Here is a 9342-nt window from a genome sequence, read left to right as displayed (position 1 = left end):
GTAAGACACAAAATAACACAAAGAAAACAAGCAGAGCAGTTAAGGACACATCAACTCTGTGCACTTACAGCCTCGTCACATAAAGTCCCTCTTCTCTTCGCCTGCTGCAGAAGTTTCTTTTCACTGCTGCTTTTGTACTCGACCTTCGGGAGAATGTGATAATACGGAGAAGCGTGAGAAAAAAGTATTCTGCTGCCGCGTTAAGCGACTCATACATCTGTTTTACACGATTTAACCACGTTGCTGAGGATAAAGGTGGACTTAAGGTCACATCTTCTGCAGAACAGGGCTGTTCAGTTTAACTTGGCTCATTAACTCCATCACATGGACTTTTAACAAAACTTTTATTCTTTCAAGGAGAGGTTACTGCATGTGTTTCCCTCCCTCGTATTCATACAATGTTGGTGTTAAACTGCCTTGCTAAAGGGGGGGCTTGTCGGCAGTTGGTGAAGGAGTGAGATTTCTCCATTCTCATTTTTCCCAGTTGGTGTAGAGCTTTGAATCAGCGAGCTTCTGCTCGCAGGCAAGGTTGTCCAATCTTCCCGAGTAATATGTAGGTTGAAGTTGGATGTGTAATCTGCTCAAAGCTTCATTTGATATATTTTTGTGGCCATCTTGGGAAAGAAGAACTCTGTAACAAGCTGACTGTCACACAGTGTCTGGTGTCAAATGTGAGAATGACGTCCTGGATCTGATGTTTTCCACAGTGCAGTAATACAGATCATAGATATTCTTGTAGGATACATCTGTTATTATAACTAACTATAACTTATTAACGTTATTATAATGTTTTGCATCTCTTTGTATTTGTCTTTTTCTAGTTATTTTTTGTTTGTGTTTTTTTGTTTGTAGTTTTGTGTCCCTTTGTAGTTGTTTTTGTGTAATTTGTGGTCGTAATTTGTGTCTCTTCCTGCTTGGTATGTGTCTATTTGGGTGACATTTTGCAGGTGAAGGCCAGGGGGGCCCCTGATGCTGTGGGCCCCCCTGGGGCTGTGCCCAGCAGGCCCGTTCAGTATTCCATCCGTGAGCACAACCTGCTGCAACGTTGTGTCTGAGTCTATTTATTGCCGTGATGCCTGATAACATTTGAATGCGTCAATCCGTGGGCATGTGTGAGAAATACTGTTCATATGCATCAATTTCTAGGAGAAGATGTTTTTGAATACATCAATCTGTGTGTATGTTGGTGTGTGTGTGTGTGTGTGTGTGTGTGTGTGTTTAAGCCAGGTTGTGGGAGTGTGTGAGCGTTCGGTGTCAGTGAGTTCAGAGCTAAAAGTGAAGTGAAAAGTCGATGGCGGCGAGTCAGGTCACATCTGAAGTTATATAATGTTGACTTCACTGTGAGCGGCTCGAGCTGCAAATATAAATGAAAACATCACAGCAAGCTTTCCTGCTTACTGAAACCCTCAGCGGTCGAAGACTGCTGCTATGATTCACCTTAAAGATCAAAGGGAAGTTGTACAGTATTTTATTTAAACACACTGTAAGTGGATGATTGACAGCTTTTATGTGCAGCTCCCAGTGAAAAGATGACACATAGTATTTTTTTTTACGATTTCCGGGACACCACGACCGTGTGCCTTTTTTACTTTGTGGAGATGACAAATGAAATTACTTTTAAGAATCGGTTTACCAAAATGATGATGTTTTCTCACCTCCCTCAGGCGGTGTCTTTCCATACAGACAGTTCTGGCTTTGTTTGCCCAGGTTTTCAGATATCACTCCCTGAGGTTTCTGCCTCCACACCAATCACAACTTCACTCCAGCAGCAAAATGTCAGCAATGTGTAAGCATCCATCCGTTAAATCCACATCGACTCTGACCTCCGAAAGAAAAGGCCACTGAAAGGACAGACAGGCTAAAGTTTCTGAGAAAGTAGTTTTCGAGTAAGCTCCATGAGGAAAGGGCATATTTTTATTTATTGATCCATTTATTTTGTCTCCCACCCACCGTAGCTTTATATGCTCATAGTGACACTGGGGTCCTTGAACAGTTAAAATGTTCACAACATAGACCGTGGAGTTTTGATTGATTTTGAAAGCTGCTTATGGACATTATGCTTCACTAAGCGTGCCAGACAAAGAGGTGAGGTTTCATCTTCACACGTCTCTTTGAATGGGTTTGTAACATTCAGCAAAATGGAAGTGGTTCTTTTCTCTGAGACGGATGCCAAGAATGCTCTTAAGTGAAGTGGACGTTGACACCATGACATCACCCATTGGTTTGTCATTGAAGCCTCAAGTTCAAGATTTTGGCCGTCGCCATCTTGGTTTTTTGCAACCAAGGTGACACAAAAGGGTGGAGCTAAGTACAACATGCTGAATAAGACATTTTTAGGCGACCAAAATGGTACAATTAACTTTCATGAACTGAAAACACAGGTTCCCTCGACAAAAAGCCAATGGGAATTTTCCATCGGATTTTGGATTATTGCAGAAAATAAGCTCTGTGGCAAACAAATGTTTATAATACTTACATGTTTTGTTCAGCAAGATAATCTTCACAGGTGAACACCACTTTTATGATTTTTTGAAGCGTGAATGCAATTGCCAGAAGTAAAAATCTAACGTTATAAACAAGGTTATAGTTAGGTTATAAACAAACTACACCACAGTCGCATGAATGCGGGTATACACAACGAGGCTTTAAAGGCGGACGCGTTGGTGCGATGACGTTTGGTAGTCTCATTTAGCCACTTAGCAGCCTCCTTTTTTAAGACTTGTAAAGGCTTCAAAATTCACAAGTGGGGTATTTATTGGTGTATTTTATGTCATAGAACAAAATGTTAAAATCTCTTAAGTTCTTATTTCAGGCGTCTAACTAAAAACCATGAATGTATTAAGAGAACAGGATACAGCGTTGGAGGCGGGGCCCCATTCATTCCTATGAAAGTTGCTCAGTGGCGCATGAAGCCTAAATGGCTCGACTTCCGTCTGGAAAAGTACCCGGATGTTGGGCACGTGGAACATGCGCAGTAGCGTCCGCTCGGTCACATGACTTGGTCACCGGGTCCCAACATAACGGCGTCGTCACGGCTTGCACCCCAGCCTCGGTCTGGGTCTCACTCACATGAACGGAGGAAGGGAAATAACTCGTTTTACAACTTTAAAAACATATTTTTTTAAATAAGGGCAATTAGAGTGTTCGTACTGGGGAGTTGATTCACCTCATCATGTGACTGACACAGAAGTTGCAGCACCGCTGTTTGGCCACTACGAAAGTCGGGATCGACGACTGGCGCAGTTCCTGGGGGCTTGCTAAAAACTACTTCCAGACGAGGGAACCGGAAGTGCTAAAATGCTAACTCATTATTGTTGCACTCTATGCAGAAGAAGCCAGTCAGAGACGTGAATCAGAGCACTAGTGAATTCAGTAGTGATGAGGAGACTAGTTCTTTTAAGTAACTCAGTTCGTGTTCATGGTTCTTTTGGTTCACCTACAACAACCCCCCCACAAAACTGACCCAGAATCCAAAAGTAAATGAATTTAGGCCGCAGATTGTATTGTTAGTTTTATCAACACCATAGTCTTAAGCTTTCTACCGCCGTCAGTGGTGAATGTCACATAATTTTAAACTTTGTGATTGGATGTTTTTTGCTGAAATGCACCTTTTGGAGTTGTAGTTGACTTCTTCCCAAAAGTTAAAAATGTAGACAGGGCTTTTACCTTTTAACATTTTATCAAAGAACCACATACTTTGGTTGTTAAACTCTTGTACTTATCATTCAACCAGGAGAGGTTTTTTATGCAGATGCAAGCTGTAAGCCACGTAACATTGTTTATGGAAAAAAATACTTTACTCCGGGAATCAGCGGAGTGGGACTTCCCCTTTAACAACCACAAAGAGTCAATTATGCCTGATAACCAAACAAGACTAAAGTCTAAAGCGATACTAGTGACTCTTCGAAGCTACAATCGTCCCAACCCCTGTCGCTATAGAGGTGCAAAGTCATCTATATGTTGTTTGTTCTCAGTGTGTTACTTTTTGTTGGCGAGGGATGATGACGTGTAACAGACACCCCCAGCCAGAATCGAACTGACAGATGTTGTGGTTATATAGTGCACACCGTAAACCACTCTTCATGGTTTTAAACTAAAAATAAGAGAAATAACTTAAAATACAAAACAGGTATAGCTTGCTGTCTGTGTCTTTTTGACAAAGGAAGGAAAACAAAACTCAGATATTTGTGGCTTTAATGTTGTGATCCAGACGGGAACACAGACCCGTGCAGGAGCTCCTCTTTTACTGGAAGCTCTGGTCTTAAATCCTGCTGTCAGCCGCAGACACAGAATCTGGCGCGACTATCACTTCCCTTCGCAACCTCTTTTTTCATTTTTTCTCCAGACTCCAGTGTGGACACACACAAACACGCACATACAAACACGCACACACAAACCCACAACTTTTCCCAGAGGTGCAACACAATGAAATAGTGCGATTATGTTGAATCCCTGTCAGTGGCTTGGTACAACCCAATAATCCTCCCATTCTGGCTGCAGTTCCTGACTCTGTGCCACAGATCCACTCAGAGCAGAGGCAAAAGAATATCAATAACTGAGGGGGATTCAGCAGACATCTGTCCACAGCTCTGAGACTGATTCACCAATACCTGCCATGCAAATGAGGTCAGTGCAGGCACGGCGTCCACTGAGCCCGGATTTCTGCTCGATACCATGTAGGTGAGATAGATTAAGAGAGATCTGTTATCTATAGGTTTGATGTCATTAAAATGGTTCAGCAAATGTTACAAAAATTGAGGCAAGACATTGTGCTCTAAACAACACTTGGGAGATTTTTCAGCTCAAAAAATAAATAGCTATCTGACATAGGAGAGGTGTGACACTCTTGCTTTCTGTTGTACATTTGTAGGCTACGTTCCACATCACATTTTTTTTTTTCCCCTTTTAGTACATACTGCAGCTGCCCTTACAAAGTACGTAGTATGCATTCAGTTTGGACATACTACGTCATAACATTGTGCCTTGAACTTTGACCCTCTTGCTCATATATCCGCTGCACAGAGGATTGTGGGTCAGAATAGCCAGAAAAAGCATGCCGGCTTGCATACTGCAAAATGCGACCAGATACAGTAGGACATCCTGGTATTTTGGGCATACTGTGTTGGGACATACTAAATCTTTTTCTGGCATACTAATTAATATGGTAATATGAGTATTGGAACGCACAGGTAGTCTCCAAGCCCAAACTCAGATGACCCCGATGACATCAGTGTGACATCATCAGGGTTATTTTCTCAGACTTTAGAAAACTCTAAAACATTATACAACTGTAAACTAAACCTTCATGACTTTGGGTGTCTTTTAACACAGCAGTACTTTTTTACTGCTACCATTTTTAAATTCTGGCTTTCTGTTTGAACAAAAGTTTCATTAATTCAAGTCACTTTTATTCATTTAATTCATTCCTTCACAAATGTGGCTCTCATCATCCTTTCACCCTTTTATTGAACACTCTTTTCTTTAACAATATACCTTTATACTTTCCCCTTTTTTTTAATATATATATATATATATATATATATATACTTTTTGATCTCGAATTTAGAGAGTCAGACTCTCTTTAACCCAGAATTTTCACAATCACCACGAGAAGCTGACTTCTTTGAAAAAGAAAAGAAAAAATGAATTCCTGTACAGATATTTTTTTTCTCATTCACTTTGAGGTTTAGGTTTAAGTTAGGGAAATTAAAATAATGTAAATTGAAAAAAACCTGTTTAACAGTTTTCTTAGTCAATTAAATGTAGTGAGCCAGTAGGGAATGATAGAATGTTTTGACTTCATTTTATAAGTTTCAACAATTCATCTACAAAATATTCAACAGATTGTCAGGGCCAAAAATAACACGGGCTGGAGTCACCCCATGTGTCAGTCACACACACACACACACGCACACACACACACACACACACACACACACACACATACACATACACACACACACAAGAAAGTGATGGACTTGAGTAGGTGAGAAAGTCTTGGAAGCTTTGAGTGGAAAATAGTTTCAACCTTTCCAAAGGACGTTCTCTGCATTTTCCCCTCACCATCCTCTGTTTTATCTCTTTGGCTTCTTACTAATCTTCCTTGCACTCTTTTCTTTTTTTTGTATATATTTTTTTCATTTTCCAAATATATATATCGACCCACATCATATACACTTTGTTTCTCCTTTCCTCTCAGCCCATCTTTCTTTCTCTACACTTTTCTTATAAACAAAGAGGTGTCTGTCTCTCTGGCTCATGTCTGTTTCACACTTCCCAGCAGACGTGTACTGTCTAGATAGTATGACCACACACACACACACACACACGTACACGCGCACGCGCACGCGCATGCGCGCGCACACACACACACACACACACACACACACACGCTCTAGTCCAGTTCAGGTATTATAAACATGTCCGTGAGAAGGAAGTTAAATGCATCTATCACACAGCAGCAGTCTGGTTTCCTGTGTGTTTAGCTGTGGACGGCTGTGGACTCGGAGAGTCCGCTGCATTATCTATCTGCTGGCTTTCTGACAGTTGACTGTAAGTTTTAAGTAATTATTTATATAGTATTTATTAATATTGCAGTATTTGTTGATCAAAGTGTGATCGATTACTTTAAAGGTGCAATGAGTAATGTCTAGCCACATGCTCCAAACAAATAGTGGGCAGCATTTCACCTCTACTACCGGGTCCATTTTAGGCTTTCTGCGTGTCATTTGTACGCCACACAACAAAACTACGTTAACGTCCGCAGTTAGGTTGAAGCATCAAAACATCAAAACCACTCACTTTTACCACTCACAGTTGTAGGTAACAAAACCACTTATTTAGGTTTAGGAAAAACATCATGGTTGGGCCTAAAAAAAGTGGTTGGGCTTAAAATAAATTATTAAAAAATAATTATGTAAACTAGGTAAAAATACGTACGGAAACAGCATAACATAAGTATGTTGTTTCAGAGTGAGAAAACAGTCTTTCTCACTTTTTATTCTACTTGGTAAAATATATGTAAAAAAAAACTGCTGAAATTGAGATGGTCAAAATAACACTGCCATCTTATCATTTTCACGTGAGGCGTTGGCCTATAGTTTACGTTAGCCATCTGTGTGTTTACTGTGCCACTAACCGGGGGCTGTACGGTCCATGTAGGTTTTAGTAGTTTGTTTATTGGATTAAATCCAAAATGGCAGAAACAAGAAAATTACTTGTATTTTTGCTTTGTACTTCGTCGGCATGAGAACGGGTTGCTTTGTAGACGGTCCTTCAGGTAGTAGCTGTAGCAACTCGAATTCAGCCAGCACAAACCCCAGCTCCGGGAGTCACAGCGGGCTGGTGGAGCACTGGGTCTAACCTGTGTAGCGTCAGAAACAGAAAGTTTGATGAACCAGCAGGGAGTCGGGGCGGTCCGAGATCACATCCCCGGCACACGGTTTGCTAACTGCTCTGTCTACCGGAGCTGCTGCCTGTTCTTCTCCCAGCGAAGCAGCCTCCCGGTTGCATTGGGGGAAGGGGGGGGGGCGAGACGTAAATACGAGTCAGTTTCTCGTTTCTGTTACTTTGGATTTATCCAATACACAAACTATCAAAACGTACACAGACACCTGTGTGATTGGACTGACTGCCAAAGTTGAGGCTGCAGCAGGCTCAGTTTTAAAGCTAGAGTGAAGATACTGGTACCATATGAAACTAGAAAACCTAACCTACCATCAATACCAACTATGACATACTAGCTTGTCGCAAAGGAGGCTGAATAATGCTCCAAATTTACGCTGACGAGGAAAAACTGGCATGGCCATTTTCAAAGGGGTCCCTTGACCTCTGACCTCAAGATATGTGGATGAAAATGGGTTCTATGGGTACCCACGAGTCTCCCCTTTACAGACATGCCCACTTTATGATAATCTCGTGCAGTTTGGGGCAAGTCATAGTCAAGTCAGCACACTGACACACTGACAGCTGTTGTTGCCTGTTGGGCTGCAGTTTGCCATGTTATGATTTGAGCATATTTTTTATGCTAAATGCAGTACCTGTGAGGGTTTCTGGACAATATTTGTCATTGTTTTGTGTTTATTGATTTCCAATAATAAATATATACATACGTTAGCATAGAGCAAACATATTTGCCCACTCCCATGTTGATAAGAGCATTAAATACTAAATCTCCCTTTTCAGATATATTTTGCACAGATAAAAAATGTGCGATTAATTTGCGATTAACTATGAACAATCATGCGATTAATCCCGATTAACTATTTGAATCAATTGAAAGCCCTAATTTGGACCTTTTAAAAGATCACCATGATCCTGTAATTACTTATAGCAGAAACCACGTCAACATCACTGTTTTCTTGGACAGTGTCCTGTCATGAACCGCAAGCTCTCAGTGTGTGTCCTCTCGTTTGATTTCTCACATGACCAGCCAGGCGCAGAGTCCCAGTAGGAGAAGTAGGACTGCCAGTACGACTAATGACTATCAGCTGACTGCCTCTTTTCACTAGACAGACAGACAGAGATATTTCTATTCAGTGGACAATGAGCTGAGTGACTGTCCTCAGTGTTGGGGCTCATGGAAGGGACCATGTGAGTCTCAGCTGATGCCAGCTATAGCTGAGCTGCTAGTTTAAAAAGGAAAATGGGCAGCTGGCTATGCTTTCACTATTTCAACTGTTTTTTCCAACCTGGTGGCTGATGGGAAAAGAGGTCACAAGTATGTGATGAAGCAAAAAGTCAGTTTATTTTCAGTTTCCACAGAAAGAGCACCAGTGACGTATTGATTAGTTGTATGTTTTTTAAGATCATGTTATTTGGATGTTAAAGCTGAAGTAGGTGAGATTGGAGCAATTATGATTTAAAAAAAGTTATTTTTATAAAATGGTCACTATATCCTGACCGTAGTACATGAAACGGGTAACCTCAAATTAATCATGTGCCTCTGTGTCCTCCGGTGCTCCTAACGACATCTGCAAAATTTCACAGGCCGGAGGAAAACAACCAGTGAGAGCTGATCTGAGGTCTGATATCCATCTGCTGTCTATGAGAGCCAGCTGTCAATCACTCCCGAACTCCGGCCAAACGGTCAAACTAGGCCGCGCTGATGAAATATGAATCAATATTACGTTACGTTAATGCCTATTTCTCGCCTCAAATGTTTTCAGAATCATCTTGTAGTGTACTGTTTAGCTATAAAATGAGAAAGTTTGTGACACGGCCGCCATTGTAAAATCTGTTGAAGGAATGCCAAGTTCTGGTCACATGACCGGAGCACAGCCAATAGGAACGCTCTCTCAATGAAATGACATGTGATTGGTCAAAGTCTCCCGTCACGGGCTA

At 41.3% G+C, this 9342-nt stretch overlaps 1 long non-coding RNA gene across 1 annotated transcript; it reads left to right on the top strand.

The window, feature by feature from the left end:
* The first annotated feature begins 763 nt into the window (after positions 1–763).
* On the top strand, positions 764–8926 carry LOC119488652. The gene is made up of 3 exons (XR_005207002.1): positions 764–777; positions 2588–2591; positions 8836–8926. It is a non-coding gene; the product is annotated as an uncharacterized LOC119488652 (long non-coding RNA).
* Positions 8927–9342: the final 416 nt, after the last annotated feature.

Source organism: Sebastes umbrosus, chromosome 5 (assembly GCF_015220745.1).
Source record: "Sebastes umbrosus isolate fSebUmb1 chromosome 5, fSebUmb1.pri, whole genome shotgun sequence".
Lineage (NCBI taxonomy): Eukaryota > Metazoa > Chordata > Actinopteri > Perciformes > Sebastidae > Sebastes > Sebastes umbrosus.
The sequence above is the reverse complement of the archived record's forward strand: the minus strand, read 5'-3'. Positions and strand labels throughout refer to the sequence as shown.